This window comes from Narcine bancroftii, chromosome 2 (assembly GCF_036971445.1).
Source record: "Narcine bancroftii isolate sNarBan1 chromosome 2, sNarBan1.hap1, whole genome shotgun sequence".
Classification (NCBI taxonomy): Eukaryota; Metazoa; Chordata; class Chondrichthyes; order Torpediniformes; family Narcinidae; genus Narcine; species Narcine bancroftii.
In genome coordinates, this window is record NC_091470.1 from 85,610,524 (window position 1) to 85,632,484 (window position 21,961).

At 39.1% G+C, this 21,961-nt stretch overlaps 1 long non-coding RNA gene across 2 annotated transcripts in view; it reads left to right on the forward strand.

Moving 5' to 3' along the window:
* The first annotated feature begins 292 nt into the window (after positions 1-292).
* Positions 293-21,961, forward strand: part of LOC138752400 (uncharacterized) — a 151,854-nt gene continuing 130,185 nt past the window's right edge. For both annotated transcript variants that reach the window (XR_011350596.1, XR_011350597.1), the window contains exon 1: positions 293-470. This is a non-coding gene — a long non-coding RNA (uncharacterized lncRNA). The remainder of the gene's footprint in view (positions 471-21,961) is intronic.

Consider the following 21,961-nt stretch of genomic DNA (forward strand, 5'->3'; position numbering starts at 1 on the left):
CTTCGGGCAGCACTTTTGTGGGTTGTCAGCTGCGTGGGAGAAATGGGATGGTCGAAGTTTCAGGCTGGAATCTCATCAAGGCCGCAAGTTGGTTTGAGGTTCGAGGTGGGGGACTGCATTTCCCAGAAAGCTGTCTTTGTTTTTTTTAATTTCGAGGATTGGTGAGGGCAAGTTGTTGTTGTTTTCTCTCAGGGTGCCGGAAGTTGCACGTTGCGGATTGTTCGTGGGGCACGATGGGAAATGTAGTTTGGCGAAGACGGCATGTTTTCCAAGAAGCAGAGCGGGACGAGGCTTGGGGGCGGGGCGGGGGTGGAGAGGATGGAGCCGCACTAAAGGCGTTGGAGGAACCCAGCAGGTCGGACAGTCGACGTTTGCAACCGAAATCCTTCATCAGGAGTGATGTAGATCAATCAGTGCCAGGTAGCTCTTAGGATTTACTATGGACGCATTCGATCCACTTAAATCTAAAGGTAAAGGTACCATTATGGTCAGGTAATACTACATTTAGAATGTGACATACATGAAATTCTTTAACTTTTGACCAACGCCCCTCATGGGAACCTGCAGCACCTGGTGTTCTGAGGTGGTCTCCCCTCCAAGTACTGACCAGTCCCGAGCCTGCCTAGCATCTCAGGTGTATTCAGGCTATTAGATACCTTAATTAAAAAAAATATGTGGGGGAGATGCTATGGGTTGAGCAGTGATGAAGATTTTGGGCCCGGACCCTCTTCTGTCCTCACATCCTGTTTCCAACACCATTAAAACACAGGAGCAGGCCCTTCGACCCATGTCTTCACCAAACTTAATTCCCAAATTAAACTAAAACTTTGCTGCTTGCACTTCACTTATTTGAAGTATGACAGATTATGTTATATTTTCTATTGTATATAGATATATTTTAAAGGAGATAAATTGTGGCGGTTTTTTTTAGTGTAGGTCACAAACAGACACTTCACAGCACAGATCTCATTTAAAATGCTAGAGCCAGACAGTCCAGGCCCCGAGTGTCTTTACAAAAACTTTGAAGAATGCCTATAAAGACTTCACAAGTAGGCATTAATTGGACATGCTGTGGAATAATGGATTTGGAAAGCAACAGATGAATGGACTCAAAGGATTGGGTCTGGTGCTGCAGTCTGAGTGCAGTTTGCTGTTCTAAGAGGGTTGTGTGGTTTCTCTGAGAGAGAGAGAGAATTCAGTTCAGCAGCAGCAGCTGGGACTGGAACATGACAAGTTGGCAAGCTTGTGGGAAAAAAAAACATTTTGAAGACAGGTTGTGAGTTCTGAGTTCAGCCTGTTCAAAGCCCTTGTGGTCCATACAAGAGGAGGTGGCTGGCTGTATAATGCTTCACCTGAGATAAGGGAAACAGAAGGAGCTCTGTGGTGACCTGAAAGAAAGAGGTTATTATCTGGGAAAACCCTGATGGGACAAGTTTCTTCAGCAAGCCACTAAAGTGGCTGATCGGAAGTAATCAGTTTGTGTCCAACGAGCCACAAATCTCTCTGAAAACCAACAAGAACCTTCCAGAGTGGTAACCATTTACCTTGCAAGCTCCAAAGCCTGGTGAAATACATAAATATTAAATTCTGTGCACAGTATAAGAATTGCCTGGAGTTGGAGGAGTGAGAGGTGAGATGAGACTGTAAATCAAATAACTTTTCCGAACTGACACACGTTACATACATGTGCACTTAGAATTAGGAGGTGGTTAATTTAATAGTAGTAAGTTACAGTTTGATCCTTTTTTCATGTTTAAAAATAATTAAAAGCAACTTTTGTGTAATAGCCATTTGTCTTAGTGAATTTCTATTGCTGCTGGGTTTTGGGGTCTTCTGGGCCCATCACAGAAGACTCTTAAATGCTGTTGTTGTATTAGCTGCTACCAGTACTCCTGTCAGCCGGTTCCAGGTACCCAACACTGTGTGGTAAAGATTTGCCCTGCGCATCTCATGGGACAGTGCATTGCAGGCCCTTCAGCCAACAATGTTGTGCTATTCTCTGGGAAACCTACTCCACAACAATCTTTGATTTCCCTATCTGGCACTCATAGCTGTTCATTTTTCTTACGTCTGTGTGCCTATCTAAGAGTGTTTTGAATGTCCCTATTGTATCAGTACCACCACCACACTTGGCAATGCATTTCAGGAACTCAACCACTCTGAGTTTAAAAAAAAACTAGCTACCTCTGGCATCTGTCATAAACCTTCCTCCACTCATCTTAAACCAATGTCTTTTGGTATTTATTATTGTTGCCTCAGAAAAAAAAGTGCTGGGATAAGATCCTCACATACCTTGTATGTGCTTTTATACCTCTATTAAGTTGCCTCTCATCCTTTTCCAAAGAGAAAAGCCTAAGTTCTGTCAACCTTGTTTCATATGGGTGAAGTCACGTGATGGTGTAGTGGCTGGTCGGGTTGAACCAGCCCTCTCCAGAAAAAAAGTTTGGAAAAGACAGAGCTCAACGAATATAAAACTCAAGAAATAGAAGATAAAGTTACAGAGAAGAACAAGAAGATGGCACCTAAGAAAGAGAAAGTAAGAACAATGGGAAAAAAAGAAGAAAAATCACCGGAGAAGAAAGAAGAAGGCCTTACCTGCATGAAGGAGCAGGGAGCTGCGGTGGTGAAGAACAGCCGATCTCCAAGGTTGGTGAGTGCCCTGCTAAGTCGCGACCTCCCGACTGGTGGACTCCAAAAATGGCTTTTGGAGCCAAACAAATGTGCGCAATCAAAGGAAAAAGTGAACACCGGCGGGAGGGGGGCTCAGCCGAGGAGCAGGTAGTTACGACACGACCAGCTGAGGGATGCCTGGCACCAGGGCACTCAGCTGAGGATAAAAATAACGGCGAGGAAAGGAGCCGGATGTGGGAGAACGACAGTAGGGTGACGACAACAAGAGGATCAACAGCAGGAGGCCCAACAAAGACATAGAAGTAATTCATCTGGAAAAACAGAAGAGACACAGATAAAAAGAAGAGAAGACGATGACACAAACACAGGTACAGATACAGAAGAAGAGGAAGAAGAAGGCCAAGATCTTCACAGGGAAATAGAAGGTAAAACAGGTGGACAGAATATAGATAAAGCTATTTTTGAAGAACAAATGAGATCATTAGAAGAATGGTTTTCATTAGAATTTAGTGCAATTAAAAGAAAAATGAAAGGAGCAGAAGATAAAATGCAAAGTTTAGAACTGGTCATGACAGAAATAGGGAAAAGAGTAGAAAATGTGCAGGAGCGGGAAACTGCTGTAGAATTGGAAGTAAATGATTTAAGAGAAAAATTGGAAGAAAGTGACAAAAAAATTAAAGAGACACAGAGTTGTTATCTCAGAAAATTGATATTTTGGAAAATTATAGTAGGCGAAAAAACATAAAAATAGTGGGCCTGAAGGAGGAGGAAGAAGGCGAAGACATGAAGGAATTTATAAAAGGATGGATCCGAAGGTTTTGGGAACGACAGAAATGCAGGAAGAAATGGAAATAGAAAGGACACACAGAGCATTAGTTCCGAAACCACAGGCACATCAAAAACCAAGATCAATCTTAGTAAAATTTTTAAGATATACGACAAGAAAAAATATACTGGAGCAGGCAAGGAATAAAGTTAGAGAAGATAATAAGCCATTGGAATATAAGGGACAAGAATATTTTTTTACCCAGACATAAATTTTGAACTTTTAAAAAAGAGGAAGGAATTTAATACAGCGAAAGCGATTTTATGGAAAAAAGGTAATAAATTCATGTTAGACATCCAGCCGTACTTAAAATATTTATACCTGGGCAGCATAACAGTCTGTTCTCGGATCTGGAGGAAGTACAAGAATTTGCAGTATGTTTGCAGGACACAAGAAGGGATGAAGACCGGTGATAAAGTATATATAAAGATGTAAAAATAATGTATGTAAAATATATGTAAAAAACTAATGATGGAAAAGAGAAGCAAAGGAAGGAAGAAGGGGGGAAAAAAGAGAGAGCTTTGTTATATGTATAAAAGAAAGGTGTTTTTTTTGGGGGTGGGGAGAGAATAACTGTCACTGCGAAATCAGTTGACGCTTGTGAGCATGATCGCAAACCAATCATATAAGGGGAAGGGGAGTTATGGTTGCCCGGCAAGGGATCGGGGCAACTCAGAGAGGGGGTGGGGGTGCATTTGGTGTTAACATAACATAACATAACAATTACAGCACGGAAACAGGCCATTAGGCCCTTCTAGTCCGCACCGAACCAAACACCCCTTTCTAGTCCCACCTCCTTGCACAATGCCCATAACCCTCCATCTTCTTCTCATCCATATACCTGTCCAACCTTTTCTTAAATAATACAATTGACTCCGCCGCCACTATTTCTCCCGGAAGATCATTCCACATGGCTACCACTCTCTGAGTAAAGAAGTTCCTCCTCATGTTACCTCTAAACCTCTGCCCCTTAATTCTTAACTCATGTCCTCTTGTTTTAATCTTTCCTCCTCTTAACGGAAATAGTCTATCCACATCCACTCTGTCTATCCCTTTCATAATCTTAAATACTTCTATCAAATCCCCTCTCAACCTTCTACGCTCCAAAGAATAAAGACCTAATCTGTCCAATCTCTCCCTATATTCTAGATGCTTAAACCCAGGTGTTATTGGGTGTGGGAATTGTTGGAGTATTTTATGTTTTAAATGTGTTGTCATACATTGAGTTTAAAATGGGAATATTAAAAGAAAAATGGGGAAAAGGGAGATGAAGGAGGCAGAAAAGAGGTGTAAACAAGATATAAGATGGCCACGTTAAACTATATGACTATAAACATTAATGAAATACATAACCAAATTAAAAGGAAGAGGCTACTAAATATACTGAAAAAATAAAAAATAGACATAGCATTTGTACAGGAAATGCATCTAGCTGAAGTGGAACATAACAAATTAAAGAGAGACTGGGTAGGACACATAGCGGCAGCATCATATAATTCAAAAGCTAGAGGTGTAGCCATATTAGTTAACAAAAATGTATCAATCAAGATAGAGGAGGAAATAACAGATCCAGCAGGGAGGTATGTAATGATAAAGTGTCAGATATACTCAGAATTTTGGAATTTGCTCAATATATATGCACCTAATGAGGAAGATCAAAAGTTTATACAGGATATTTTTTTGAAGATTGCAGACACACAAGGAAATATATTGATAGGAGGGAATTTAAATCTTAATTTGGATCCATTGTTGGATAAAACTGGACAAAAGACAAGCAAAAAGAATAAAGTAGCCAAATTTATGGTTAAATCAATGCAGGAAATGAAACTTATGGATATATGGAGGAGGCAGCACCCAAAAGAGAAGGAATATTCATTTTATTCGAGTAGGCATAAAACATACTCAAGGATTGATACGTTTTTGTTGTCGGCTCATATTCAAGGGAGAGTTAGAAAAACTGAGTATAAAGCTAGACTACTTTCAGATAATTCACCCCTATTATTAGCAATAGAACTGAAGGACATCCCACCAAGAACATATAGATGGAGGTTAAACTCCATGCTACTTAAAAGGCAGGAATTTAGAGAGTTTATTGAATGCCAAATTAAAACATATTTTGAAATAAACACAGAATCGGTGAAAGATAAATTTATACTATGAGATGCAATGAAAGCTTTAATTAGAGGGCAGATAATAAGTTATGTAACTAAGATAAAAAAGGATTACAATTGGGAAATAGAGCAGCTGGAAAGGGAGATAGCATGTTTAGAAAAGGAACTAGTGAAAAGGGATGATATAAAGAAAAAGAGAGAATTGGCGGACAAAAAGTAAAATACAAAACATTACAAACATAAAAGGTGGAGAAGAACATAATGAAAACAAATCAAAAATCTTACGAATTGGGAGAAAAAACACATAAAATATTGGCCTGGCAACTTTAAGCAGAACAAGCTAAAAGAACTCTATTGGCATCAAGGAAAAAAGGACAAACAAATCACATAAAACCCAACAGAGATTAATTAAAACTTTAAGGAATCTTTTCAACAATTATATCAAACTGAGAATGAAGGGAAAGATGACAAAATAGGAGAGTTTTTTAGCTAAAATTTAACTGCTGAAATTGCAAGAAGAGGAACAAAACAAACTGATTAAACCATTTGAAATAGAGGAAGTACAAGATATATTAAAAAAGCTGCCTAACAATAAAACACCAGGAGAAGATGGATTTCCAACAGAATTTTATAAAACATTTAAAGAGTTATTAATTCCTCCTCTCCTGGAAGCAATGAATCAGGTAGAAGAAACACAAAACTTGCCAGACTCATGTAAGACAGCAATAATGTGCCCGAGAAAAACTCTTTAACCAGCATCTCGGGGATCCAGTTCTTGAAAATTTTTATTGGATCAGATCCTTCAATATCCTCTGGAAGACCCACAGACTTTGATTTTCCAGTGAATCAATCTTTGTTAATAAATCTCTCTTCTGGATTCCCCAATCCACGAACGAATCTTCCACTTTCTCTATTTTGTCCTTATTACGCACAATTTGATCCTTACATTCAGAAAAAGCTGTCTGTTTTTAAAAAATTTCTTGTACTACATCCACTGATGTAAGGCATTTATTGACATCCCTCTTAAGTGGAGACATATCTTCCGACATATTAGAGATTTTAGTTGTCACCTGAGTCATTTGTTGAGATATGTTATCCATATGATAGGCAATCCCTTCCAGGACAGCAAAAATAGAATCCAATCAAAGTTCCAGTTCCATATCTTGAGCCCCACCTTCTGCAAACTCCTCCTCCAATTGTTCCTGTGAACGGATCATTGCAGGTAAGTCTTTTTTTTGCTCCACTATTATCGGGCCTTTTCCTGTGCGGCTGCAGGTCTGCACACCCGACAGCGGCACCCTGACCACATCGGGATGCTGCTGCTCAGGCCCCCCCCACAGACCACACACATTCCAGCAAATCGCAGACCCTAGAAGCACCACGCATGCCCGGCAAGACCAGGGGTCGTGCAGGGGCGGTCTCAAATGCCATCCTGCGCATCCTCAGCTCCCTCGACGGCAGTGCGGACTCGAGGGGCCTCCTCTCAGTCGGGTCGCCCGCGCGTCCGACATTGCAAATGCGTGGGCCAACGTCGGCTGAACTCGTACGTTACGGAATAAACCATTACCAGGACAACCACCACGAGCTATTTTAATTTGGTGCCTGAATTATCAAGATAGAGAAATGATTTTGTGGTTGGAGGTACAGAAGACAAGACAAAGTCAAGCTCAATGATGATTCAGAACAATAGAGTTTTTTAATGCAGATTTGAGTCAAGAAATTATTAGGCATCGACGGGAGTTTAATTCGGCTAAAGATGTGTTGTGGCGGAAGGGATATAAATTTGCTTTTCGATACCCTGCTGTGTTGAAGGTCTACGGCAATTTTCAATCTCAATTTTTTGAGAATGATCATGATGCATTGGTTTTTGCTAATTCATTACTGGACTTGCATGGCCAGGGAAGAGTTTTGCTGTCATTGCCTAAAAGGAGGGCTAATGGAAATGGAAATGGACAGAATGGGAAGAATGGGAAAGATGGAAAGAAGAAGGTTTTGACACACAGTCTTATTGATGTTGAAGACCCGAACCAGTCATTGGGAATGGAATCTTTGGGCTGAATATTTTTATAATACTGAATTGTATCATATATATTGTGTTTCTGGCTGTGGGGGGGGAGGGGTGGATGGGACTGAAATCTTTGATAGTCATCTGCCACTGGTGGGGTTCACCACACCAAGTTTTTTAGGGCATTACGACCTTTAGGTGTTTTTTTTTCTTTTTTGGGAACAAATTATATTTCTTTTTCTATATAAACTTTCTTTAAAATATTAGGGGAGGGAGAGTGGATTTCGTTTATTAGTATGGGAGCAATATTTTGTATTAAGTGAATATATTGTTCGTTTGTTAAGATGTCTAGTTTGAAATTTGCAACTTTTAGTGTTCAGGGATTAAATAATCCAATTAAGTGAAAGCGAGTTTTAGCTTATATTAAGAAAATGAAAATTGATATGGCCTTTTTACAAGAAACACATTTGACTGAAAAAAAGCATTTGAAATTGAAAAGAGATTGGGTTGGTCATGTGTTTTTTTTCTTCATTTAACTCTTAGGCAAAGGGTGTAGCGATTTTAGTTCTTAAGAATTTGTCTTTTGAGTTGCACATTATGGAGGGGAATGCTGGGAGGGTTTTAAAAGTGGATTTTAAAATCTTTAATAAACTTTGGACTCTACTTAATATCTATGCACCTCATGTGGATGATGTGTTTTATCTCAGATGCTTTTTTGTTATTAAGTCAAGCTAATGAAAATATTTTAGTTGGGAGGGATTTCAACTGTGTTTTGGGTCCTTTGATGGATAGATCCCCTAAATGTATAAGGAAATCAAAGATGGTGATACAAATTGGGGCCTTAATGAAAAATTTAAATTTAGTAGATATTTGGAGAAGGGTTAATCCCGACAGAGAAAGATTTTTTTTTCATTCTTCTACATGATTCTTTTTCTAGAATAGATTTTTAAAAAATATTGGCACATTTACAAGGAAAGGTATTGCAGGCAGAATATAAGAGTAGAGTTATATCAGATAACTTATGGAAGTTCAGAAGTAATACGTTCATCCTATAGATGGAGATTCAATACAATGTTGTTGAAAAAACCTGAGTTTGTTACTTTTGTTAAGGAACAGATTGGTTTTTTCTTAACCGAAAATGCTAATTCAGTTAAAAGTTGTTTTGTTTTATGGGATGTGTTAAAAGCTTACTTTAGAGGGCAGATAAATAGTTATACTACTAAAGTTAAGAAAGGGTTTATGGGTGAAAGTCTTCAATTAGAGAAGCAAATTGATGAATTGGAGAAGGAATTCCAGAAGAAAGTGACAGAGGACCAGAAAATAGCTTTGACTAGATTGAAACTGCGTTATAATATGTTGCAGACTTATCAATTTGAATGTTTACTGAATCGATCTAAGCAACAATATTATGAGTTGAGTGAGAGGGCACATAAAGTACTTGCATGGCAGTTAAAGAAGGAACAGGCTTCACAGATTATTAATGCTGTTAAAAAGAATTCAACAGTTACCTATAAACCTCAGGAAATCAATGACCAGTTTTATTCATTTTATAAAAAAATTATATACCTCTGAGGGGAGACAGGACAATGGATCTATTGATTCCTTTTTATCTACACTAACATTATCAGCATTAGAAGAAGAGGATGTTATAGATTTGGAAGCTCCGTTTACAGATTTGGAAATTAAGACGGCTATGTTGGAAATGTCTAATGGCAAGTCACTAGGCGATGACGGGTTTTTGGTGGAATTTTATAAAGTTTTTTATGAAGATTTACCTTCGGTGTTTGGGGAGGTATTACAACAAGTGACTGAACATTATGAGTTACCAAAATTTTGTTCTAGTGCTTTAATTACTGTAATTCCAAAGAAAGATAGAGATCTGTTAAAGGTGTCTTTGTATAGACCTATTTCTTTACTGAATATGGATTATAAAATAACAGCCAAAATGCTAGCAAATCAACTTGCTAAGTATTTGCCTAAATTGATACAGGTTTTATTAAAAATGGACATGTTTCAGATAATATTCTTCGATTAATTAGTTTGGTCAATGCATATCGACAGCAACCCAACCATTGAATGGTGGTTGCACTTGATGCGGAAAAAGCTTTTGACAAGGTTGAATGGGATTTTTTATTTAAAGTTTTGGAGAAGTTTAAATTTGGCCCTTTTTCATTGGTTGGGTTAAAGCTTTATATACGAACCCAACTGCTAGGGTGGTGACAAATGGTCAAGTTTCACACGTTCAACCCGACGAGGTTGTCCCTTGTCACCAGCCCTATTTGCATTGGCTACTGAACTGTTAGCTCAATTAATAAGGCAGAATGAACAGATACGATGGATGAGAGTTATGGATGAAGAGTATAAGATTAATTTGTTTGCAGGTGATGTTTTGATATATTTAACAAACCCAGAACAATCATTGTCACATTTACAGGAATGTTTATTACAGTATGGAATATTGTCTGGATATAAAGTTAATTGGGATAAAAGTGAAATTTTACTGGTCGGTGAAGGAGATTATTCAGTGTATAAAAATATTATTAACTTGAAATGATTGGATAAAATTAAATATTTAGGAATAATTGTGAACACTTGAGTATCAATCTTTATATAAATTAAATTATGTTCCATTATTGAAAAAGATCAAAGCAGATTTAATTAAGTGGAAGAACCTTCCGTTAACTCTAATTGGTCGGGTTAATTGCATTAAGATTAACATTTTTCCTCGTATTCAATACTTGTTTCAATAAATACCATGTTTTCTTACAAAGAACTTTTTTCAGGACTTAAATAAAGTCATTAGGGTATTTTTATGGAAAGGTAAATTACCATGGGTAGCATTAAGTAAAATTACTTGGAAATTTGCATTAGGTGGGTTACAATTACCTCATTTTCAGAACTATTATGAAGCAGCCCAGTTCAAATTCATTAGTGGTTTGATGGATTTGGATCGGCCTCCAAGTTGGGCTAAAGTTGAGATGGCATGTATTTCTGAAATTGCAGTGCATCAATTTATATTTTGGTGGAATGTAAATTTGCTACTGGAGTATAATATGCCGATATTAAAACATTTATTGATGTTATGGACAAAAAAAATAAGACTATAGGATCAAAAGGTAAATTGTCCATTTTAATGCCATTATATAATAATCAGCTTATTCCTTTTTCAATATTTAATAGTCATTTAAAGAGTTGGGATTCTAAGGGTATAAAAACATTACAGGATTGCTTTGTAGAAAGACAGTTTCTTTCTTTTAATCAATTGAAAGAATGTTTTGATATTACTGTAAATTCTTTATTTGTCTATTATCAACGATCTTTGGTGAAAAATATGTATGGTAGAGAGATGATTTTACCTCTATTGTCGGGATTCGAGTCTTTGATTTCTTCTGTACCAAAAAAGGGCTATATTTCTGTTATGTACCAAGTATTACAAGATAATATGGATAAGCCTAAGTTTAAATGGGAAAATGACTTAACTTTTGTTTTTCCTGAAGAATATTGGGTGGATATGTGTCATGATAGTGTTACTAAATTGACGATGCGCGGTATGGAATGGTTAATTATAATTTTTTTTTAACATCAGTTTTATTTAACTCCAGAGAAATTGAAAAAATATGGTTTTAGTAATTCGGATTCCTGTTTTCGGTGAGGTATGTGTGTGGGAACTTTTTTACATGCTGTTTGATCCTCTATTTATGTGCAACCATTTTGGGAAGAAGTCAAGTTAATTTTGGAAAAACTGTATAATTTTAAGTTACCATTAGATCCAACCATTTTTTTACTGGGTTATATGATTCCTTAAAGGGGATTAGGATTGGATAAATTTCAAATTACATCTGTATATCTAGTATTGTCCATAGCTCAAAAATGTGTAGCAACTACTTGGAAAGATAATGTGGTGGTTAATATAATGCGATGGCATAACGAATTGAAAGCTTGTAATATTATGTAAAAAATTACATATGTTTTGCATGATAATTACTCTTTTTTTGTTAACAAGTGGTTACCATATTTGGAATATATGTATTTAGATATATTTTGAACTAGTATAACTGTTAGTTTTTGTTCATATCTTTTTGGCTCTCCTTAAGAGAGCTGGCTGATGGGAGGGGAGGGTGGATGGGAATTTAATTTGATTTTGTTTAAAATTTTTTTCATTATTTATTTATTATTAATCATTTTTTTCTTTGACTTTTATAAAATTGTTGTTATTGACTGTACTTTGTAATATTATTCATGGTTTCTCAAATAAATAATGTTTAAAAAAAAGACAGCAATAATTACAGTAATACCAAAGAAGTGGAAGGATCCATTAACACGACTTAACTTAGATTAAAAGATAATAGCAAAATTATTAGCAAACAGATTGGCCGACTGTGTACCAAAAATAGTAAAACAAGATCAAACTGGATTTATTAAGAAAAGACGAACAGCAGATAATGTCTGTAAACTTATTAATCTAATTCATGCAGCTCAAGGAAACAAGAAACCAATGTTGCCTTAGACGCAGAAAAAGCCTTTGACAGGGTAGAGTGGAACTACTTATTTAAAGTATTACAGAAGTTCAATCTGCTAGAAAAATATATTAATTGGATTAAAGCATTACATAATGGACCGTTAGCAAAGGTAGTAGTAAATGGATATGTATCGAACCTATTCAAATTAAGTAGATCAACAAGGCAGGGATGTCCATTTTCTCCCTCATTGTTCGCCTTAGCAATAGAGCCATTGGCAGAGCTGAGAAGAATAGAAAACAAAATAAAAGGGATAAAAATAAAGGAGAAGGAATATAAAATCAGTTTATATGCAGATGACTTCATAGTATACCTAACACATGCTGAAGAAGATTGAAAAGAGGGTTGGTGCGAGAACACAGCCTTGCTTCACGCCATTGTTAATGGAGAAGGGTTCAGAGAGCTCATTGCTGTATCTGACCCGACCTTGTTGGTTTTCGTGCAGTTGGATAATCATGTTGAGGAACTTTGGGGGACATCCGATGCGCTCTAGTATTTGCCAAAGCCCTTTCCTGCTCACGGTGTCGAAGGCTTTGGTGAGGTCAACAAAGGTGATGTAGAGTCCTTTGTTTTGTTCTCTGCACTTTTCTTGGAGCTGTCTGAGGGCAAAGACCATGTCAGTAGTTCCTCTGTTTGCGCGAAAGCCGCACTGTGATTCTGGGAGAATATTCTCGGCGACGCTAGGTATTATTCTATTTAGTAGAATCCTAGCGAAGATTTTGCCTGCAATGGAGAGCAACGTGATTCCCCTGTAGTTTGAGCAGTCTGATTTCTCGCCTTTGTTTTTGTACAGGGTGATGATGGTGGCATCACGAAGATCCTGAGGCAGTTTTCCTTGGTCCCAACAAAGCTTTTCAATCTTCTTCAGCATGATGCTGAACCAAGCCATGAAAGACCCCAACAATGAAGACGCTGTTTACATCCGGAACCGCACGGATGGCAGTCTCTTCAATCTGAGGCGCCTGCAAGCTCACACCAAGACACAAGAGAAACTTGTCCGTGAACTACTCTTTGCAGACGATGCTGCTTTAGTTGCCCATTCAGAGCCAGCTCTTCAGCGCTTGACGTCCTGCTTTGCGGAAACTGCCAAAATGTTTGGCCTGGAAGTCAGCCTGAAGAAAACTGAGGTCCTCCATCAGCCAGCTCCCCACCATGACTACCAGCCCCCCCACATCTCCATCGGGCACACAAAACTCAAAACGGTCAACCAGTTTACCTATCTCGGCTGCACCATTTCATCAGATGCAAGGATCGACAATGAGATAGACAACAGACTCGCCAAGGCAAATAGCACCTTTGGAAGACTACACAAAAGAGTCTGGAAAAACAACCAACTGAAAAACCTCACAAAGATAAGCGTATACAGAGCCGTTGTCATACCCACACTCCTGTTCGGCTCCGAATCATGGGTCCTCTACCGGCATCACCTACGGCTCCTAGAACGCTTCCACCAGCGTTGTCTCCGCTCCATCCTCAACATCCATTGGAGCGCTTTCATCCCTAACGTCGATGTACTCGAGATGGCAAAGGTCGACAGCATCAAGTCCACGCTGCTGAAGATCCAGCTGCGCTGGATGGGTCACGTCTCCAGAATGGAGGACCATCGCCTTCCCAAGATCGTGTTATATGGCGAGCTCTCCACTGGCCACCGTGACAGAGGTGCACCAAAGAAAAGGTACAAGGACTGCCTAAAGAAATCTCTTGGTGCCTGCCACATTGACCACCGCCAGTGGGCTGATAACGCCTCAAACCGTGCATCTTGGCGCCTCACAGTTTGGCGGGCAGCAACCTCCTTTGAAGAAGACCGCAGAGCCCACCTCACTGACAAAAGGCAAAGGAGGAAAAACCCAACACCCAACCCCAACCAACCAATTTTCCCCTGCAGCCGCTGCAACCGTGTCTGCCTGTCCCGCATCGGACTTGTCAGCCACAAACGAGCCTGCAGCTGACGTGGACTTTTACCCCCTCCATAAATCTTCGTCCGCGAAGCCAAGCCAAAGAAAGATACCTAACACAACTGGAGATATCAATAAAAGAATTACGTAAGAAATTGAAGGAATATGGAGAAATATCGGGGTACAAGGTCAACGCAAATAGAAGTGAAGTGATGCCAATGAGTAATGCGGATTATATAGAACTTAAAAACGAACATGGCAAGCATAAGCAATCCGATACCTAGGTATCAGGTTAGACAATAACTTAAGCCACTTGTACAAACTAAATTATCAGCCACTAATAAAGAAATTACAGGAAGACTTAAAGCATTGGAAATAATTACTGCTAATGTTGATAGGGTGGGTGAATTGCATTAAAATGAATGTGTTCCCAAGGATATAATACTTATTTCAAATGTTACCAATTCTCTTAACAGAGAAATTCTTTGATGAACTAAAGAGAATAATAAGGAAATTCTTGTGGAAAGGGGGGAAACCAAGGGTAGCGTTAGATAAATAAACAGAGAGGTATAACCAAGGTGGTTTGCAGTTACCAAACTTCAGAAATTATTATAGAACAGCACAATTAAGGTATTTATCAGATTTTTACCAGACAAGGGAAAAACCAGACTGGACTAAGATAGAACTAGATAAAATAGGGGAGAAGGTACCGGAACATATACTTTATAAGTGGGATGAAAAGCTGGTGCAATATAAAAGCTCACCAGTATTGCATCATTTACTTAATATATGGAAGATCCACGTAGAAAGGAAAAAAAACGAATTACCAAATACCAAAATTGTTATTGACGCAAAATCCACTAATCCCTTTTTACAATAGATAACCTTTCCTTTAGAGAATGGGAGAGAAAAGGAATCAAAATAATAGAAAATTGTTTTTTGGGAAATAATTTATTAACATTTGAACAGTTGAAGTATAAATATGGAATAACTCACGGTACAATGTTTGCATATCATCAACTGAAAGCTTATTTAAAGGATAAATTGGGAAACAGACTGAGATTACCAGAAGGAAGCAGCTTTGAATATGTGATTACAGACATAATGATAATTAAAAGATTTATAACAAACATATACATTAAGTTGCAAGATAAGGAAAAGGATGAAATAGCTATAAACCTAAACAAAAGTGGGAAAAGGATTTAAACATAAAGATAAAGAATGAAGTATGGGAAAAGTTATGTTTTGGAACTATGAAGAATACAATAAACACAAGGTTACGCATGATACAGTATAATGGTTACACAGGTTATAGATCACTCCTCAAAAATTAAAAGAATGGGAACCAACATTATCAGATAGGTGTTTTCACTGTAAGAAGGAAATGGGAACAACAATACATGCAATTTGGGCATGTTCGAAAGTGAATACGTTTTGGGAAGAACTAAATCAGATACTAAATAAAATCACAAAAAACAACATACCAAAAAATCCAGAGATCTTTCTTTTAAATAACATAAGAAGTAAAGAATTAGGCTTCAAATTGGATAAAGCGCAAAAAAGATTAATTATGATTGCCTTAGCAGTAGCAAAAAAATGTATAATGTCAACTTCGAAAATGGAAGAGAGCTTGATAATATAGCAATGGTACATGGAAATGAATAAGTGTATTCCATTTGAAAAAAATAATATAAAAAATAAAGTCACATTGTTTGAACAAATTTGGGAACCATAACAGAGAGAGCTTGACTCGGACTTCCATCAGATGACACATTTTTCTTGTTTGTTTTTCCTTTGTGTGAAGACATTGTTTTATGGTTTTATTGTATTGGATATGTTGAATATTTATTGGTTTTGGAGGGGGGTGGGAAGGGGGAAAATGCCACTGTATATTTAATGAGTAACGTTTGTACATATTTTAGTTGATATGGTTCACAGTGTGAAAAATAAAAAAAAATTATAAAATAAACCTTGTTTCATATGACATATTCTCCAATCCAGGCACCATTCTGGTAAATCTCTCTCTCTCTCCAATTTGTCTAAAAAAATCTTTAAAATATCATCACTGTCAACCCCAAACTGTGAAACATTCTCTTTTGGATTTACAGAAATGTGTGCAGTGAAAATCTGTGCCAACCTACTGGCTGGAGTGTTCACATACATTTTCAATCTCTCACTGCTGATGTCAGAGATTTCCATCTGCTTGAAAATGGCATCAATCATACTTGTGCCCAAGTAGAGCAAAGGGAGCTTCCTCAATGACTATCACCCAGTAGCACTCTCAATGCTTTGAGAGGTTGGTCATGGTTAGAATGATCAAATAACCAAAGAAAAGACCTGAACTTACTGCAATTTACCAACTGCCACAATCATTCCACAGCAGATGCAATCTCACTGGCTCTCCATACTGCTCTGGATTTCGTGGACAACAGCAATACCTGCATCAGGGTGCTTTTTATTGATTATAGGTCAGCTTTCAATACCATCATTCCCCTCAGTACTGGTCAGCAACTTTCAAAACTTGGGCCTCTTCATCTGAATCCTTGACTTCCTCATAGTCAGTACAGATTGGTAACAACATCTCCTCACTTACAATCAACATAGTCACACCTCAAGCATGTGTGCTTAACCCACTGCTCTACTCTCTACACCCATGACTGTGTGGCTAGGCCCAATTAAAATGCCATCTACACATTTTCCGATGACACCTTGGCTGTGAGCAGAATCACAGATGGCAAGGAGAAAGGTTACAGGAGTGAATAATTGATTTTGGACTTCAGGAAGGGGAAGCCAGGAGAACACAAACCAGTCCTCATTGAGGGGTCAACAGTAGAGAGGGTAAATACTTGAAATTCTTGGGTGTCAACATCTCTGAAGATTTATCCTGGAGTCATCATGTCAATGCAATCATGAAGAGGCTCGCCAGCTGATATATTTTGTCAAGAGTTTGAGAGGATTCAGTAAGTTACCAAAGATGAAGAAATTTCTACAGGTGTACTGTGGAGCGCATTCTGACTGGTGGCATCACTGTCTGGATGGGGGTGCCAGTGCACAGGACTGGAAAAGGTTGTAAACTGAGCCTGGACATCAGTCTTCATTCCATTAAGGACACCTTTAAGAGGCAGTGTCTCAAGAAAGCAGCCTCTATTATCAAGGACATGCACCATCCAGGCCATGCACTGCTCTTACTGCTACCGTCAGGAAGGAGATACAGGAGCCTGAAGATGCACCTGCATTGTTGCAAAAGTAGCTATTCCTCTCCGCCATCAGATTGTTGAACGGACAATGTACTATAAGCATTACCACTTATTCTGCCTGATTCTACAATGGATATGTATCCTGTGGTATTGTTTAATATTCACTTTACTATTCACAACCCCTCTAATCTTTATGTCATCTGCGAGCTTACTAACCCACCCACGTACTTTTTCATCCAAGTCATCTATATACTTCACAAACAATAGGGTTGCCAACCATCTACAAATTTGCTGACGATACCAGGGTAGTGGGTTGTTTAGAAAGGACGATGAGTCAGTGTACATGAGGGAGATTGAAAACTTGGTTGAATGGTGTACGTACAATAACCTCACACTCAATGTCACCGACACCAAAGATCTGATTGTTGATTTCAGGAAGGGAAAACCAGAGGTACAAGATCCAGTGATCATTGGGGGATCAGAGGTGGAGAGGGTGAGCAAAAATTTAAGTTCTTGGGAGTCATTGTCTCAGGATCTTTCCTGGACCCATTACATGAATGTAATCATGAAGAAAGCACGTCAGGGGTTTGCGGAGGTTTGGATTGACACAAGAAACTGGCAAATTTCTTCAGATATGTGGTGGAAAGTTCACTGACTGGCTGCATCCCCACTGAATGTAAAGCCCTACAAGAGGTTGTGGACACAGCTCAAGACATCAAAGGCAAAACCCTCCCCACCAATGAGAGCAGCTACAGGAAACACTGCTGTCGGAGTGCAGCAGCAATCATCAAGAATCCACAGCACACGCTCTGTTCTCACTGCTGCCATCAGGAAAGAGGAATAGGTGCCACAAGACTTGCACCACCAGGTTCAGGAACAGCTGCTATCCCTCTACCATCAGACAAACTCAATCAGGGACTCAAGGACTTTTGTACACTTTATTGATTTTTTACATACCTCTCTATTGCACAGTCAGTTTATTTACATTTCTTTGTTTGTTTATATGTGTACATTGAGCCCTTTTTTTGCACTACCAATAAGTGGTAATTCTAAGTCACCCACAGGAAAAAGAATCTCACGGTTTTTTGTGATGTCATGCATGTACTAATAAATCTGAAATCTGATCCCTGTGGTCATGGCCCTCAAGCCACTGCTACCCTCTTGTCTTGTATGGGTGAGCCATTTCTGAATACAAATTATTAATTTGCAGTGTATCTCATGCATCCCTGCCTTCCGTGAGGGATCAGCCTGCCATGATTATCCTTGCTAAATGCCTAACTAAAGTTCACGTAGACAACATAAACTGCCCTACCCCCATCAATTACCTTTGTCATCTCAAAATCTGAATCAAATCTGATCATGCCTTTCCAAATGTATTGAAATTATTTCCAATCATTTAATTACCGCTGATGTGAAGCTTAACTGTATTATCCTTATTTCCCTTCTTGTGCAAATGGACAACATGAGCGATTCTCCAGTCCTCTGGGACTTCTCCTGTCATGAGAGATGATCCAAAGATGTCTTCACTTTATTATTTTATTAGTCAATGATATATTCCATCAGGCCCTAGGAATTTCTCCACTCAAAAGTTCCTCAACTACTTGGTTCTTTATCTCAAAATGCACTAACACATGAGTATCTTCCATATATGCTTCCTACCATTGTCCTCCATGTTCGCTTCCTTGGTAGATACTAATGCAAAGTACGTATTTAGCATCCAAGTCTCTTTCTACAAGGACCCTATTGCTTCTGCAACTTTTCATAATATCAGTTCAATTCCTCCACCTCCTGGTTCTTCCTCTACCCGTCCCTTCTCTGCCCTGTAGTGTTGACAGATCACTTTATAAAAACACTAACTGTAACTGTCAATATTTATGTAATATTTCTTGCCTCTTTTTCTGTGTGGGCAAATTGTGAAAATTTAAATTACATTCTGGGTGTATCTTCCGTACTGTGTGGCTGCAGCCAGCAAGAATGTCGGTGCATCTTGTACATTATACTTGTGAATATAACAATAAACTCACATCATCATTGTCCTAGGATCTCCGTCACTTCACTGAATCTGCCCCTTCGTTGCCTTCCTCCAACTCTTCTGACATTAATCTGGGCTTCAACTCCAATTCTTGCTGGGTCTTCACCATCCCTTCTGACCCTACGTATTTCTTGTCTCCTCATTGAATTCATTTAGTTTGCGATGAAAGATTTTTTTGTTGCCTGTACCTGTTTGACTGCAACAAGTTAGAATTTTGGTGCGTTTGTATGTTGTACAATGTGTGTGACAACTCATTTTTATTATCCTCCTCTCTGATGCTGAGCAGTTGGTCCTCAGCAGAGGCCTCACATTTGTGCTCCTCCACAAGTGACCCTCCCACAGTGCCAATACCTCAGTCTGTCATTATCTCATGGAACATGCTCAATATTTAGTATTGCTCAGAGTGTAGCAATTCTGAGTTATTAATTTAACCTCAGAAGACTTGGATCATCCTTGTGTCTAAAAAGAGCAGAGGGAGCTGCCTCAATGACTGCCCAGTAGCACTGACATCTACTGTGAGGAAATGCTTTGAGAGGCTGGTCATAGCCAGAATTAACATGAACCAAAGCAAAGGTCTGAACCCACTGCAATTTATCTATCATCACAATCGCTCCACCGCAGGCACAATATCGCTGGCTCTCCATTCAGCACTGGATCACTTCGAAAACAGCAACTCATCCATACGACTGCTCTTCATTGACCACAGCTTGGCTTTTAATACCATTATTCCCTCAGTGCTGGTCAAGAAGCTAGAAACTCTAGGCCTCTGGACCCCACTCTGCAACTGGATCCTTGACTTCCTCATCAGAAGACCACAGTCAATACAAATTGGAAACAACGTCTCCTCACTGATTATCAGCCCAGGTGTACCTTAAGGATGTGTGTTTAGCCCACTGCTCTACTTATTATACATCCACAACCGTGTGGCCAGCCACAAATCCAATGCTATCTACGACTTTTCCGATGACACCACATTTGCCGGCAGAATCACAAATGGCAATGAGGAAGCTTACAGGAGGGAGATAGCTCAGTTCAATGAGTGGTGTCACGCCAATAACCTTGTGCTCAACTTTAACAAAACCAAGATGACTGTGGACTTTAGTAGGAAGTCAGGGGAACATGACCTAGTCCTCATCGAGGACTCAGTAGTGGAGAGGGTCAAGAACTTTAAATTCCTGGGTGTCAACATCTCTGAGGATTGTTGCCAAAGATTCAGGTAAACTTCTACAGGTGTACTGTGGAGAGTATTCTGGCTGGTTGCATCACTGTTTGGTATGGAGGTGCCAACTCTCAGGACAAGAATAAACTCCAGAGACCCAACCTGAAAGTAGTGAAACTGAATGAATGGTCTGGATGTGGAGTACACCCAAATTTGTAACAAAAATGTACTATGCTGTCCAGAGTGAAAGTGCAAAACCAGGGTTGCAGAGGTCAAGGGAAAGATGGGAGTCGGACTTGAGTGTGGTGATTTCAGAAAGAAGCTGGTCTGATGGTGTAAGGACAGCATCACATCAATTATAGATGCAAGATATGGACTGGTTCAGTATAATTTTTTGCACCAATTATATTTTTTTCTTTGGCTTGGCTTCGCGGACGAAGATTTATGGAGGGGGTAAAAAGTCCACGTCAGCTGCAGGCTCATTTGTGGCTGACAAGTCCGATGCGGGACAGGCAGACACGATTGCAGCGGTTGCAAGGGAAAATTGGCTGGTTGGGGTTGGGTGTTGGGTTTTTCCTCCTTTGCCTTTTGTCAGTGAGGTGGGCTCTGCGGTCTTCTTCAAAGGAGGTTGCTGCCCGCCAAACTGTGAGGCGCCAAGATGCACGGTTTGAGGCGTTATCAGCCCACTGGTGGTGGTCAATGTGGCAGGCACCAAGAGATTTCTTTAGGCCGTCCAATTATATATTACCCCACAAAAGTAACACAGATCAGAGATGTGTTTCAGATGTGGGACTGAAACAGGAACTTTTCTACATGCCACGTGGTCGTGCGTGAAAGTGAGGCCATTTTGGGAAGAAATTGCAGAAAAATGAACCAGGGTAACAGGAGTGGCCTTCACGGGCAACCTGGAGCGATATCTACTAGGTAATTTCATGGAAATAAGCAACAAATTGAACAAATATCAAATCTCATTTATAAATTAGCACTGGCGGTAGCAGAAAAATGTATCATGAAAATGTATCATCCATACCTGGACCACATAGGTAATAAAAAGGATTTTAAAAGGGTATAAAAGTAACTATTATATATATAAAAACGTTTTCTATATACTTAAAATATGCATAAGCTCTGATGGTGAATGGATCTGTATGTATGGAAGGAGGGAGGGAGGGAGGAACTTTTTTGTGAAAATAAATTAATATATCGTATATTTAAAATGTTACTGTGTATATGTTTTGAAAATTTAAAAAAAACTCCAGATGGTTGTTAACTCAGCCTGCGAGATCACAGACACTTGCCTTCACTCCATTGAGGACATCGACATGAGGTGGTGTCTTAAAAAAAGCAGTATCTATCATCAAAGACCCCCTCCACCCAGGCCATGCCCTCTTCACTCTGCTACCGTTGGGAAAAGGTACAAGAGCTGTAATGCGCGTCGAAAGAACCAAAGACTTGTTGATCCAAACCAAGGCTTTTATTAACTAAAAGACTGGAGCATATCACAAGTAGGTCGACCAGTCCAGAATGATCTGGTCTGGCTAGGAGCAATCCTTTAAGACCTGCCAGTAGGTGTGGCTACACTGTCAGC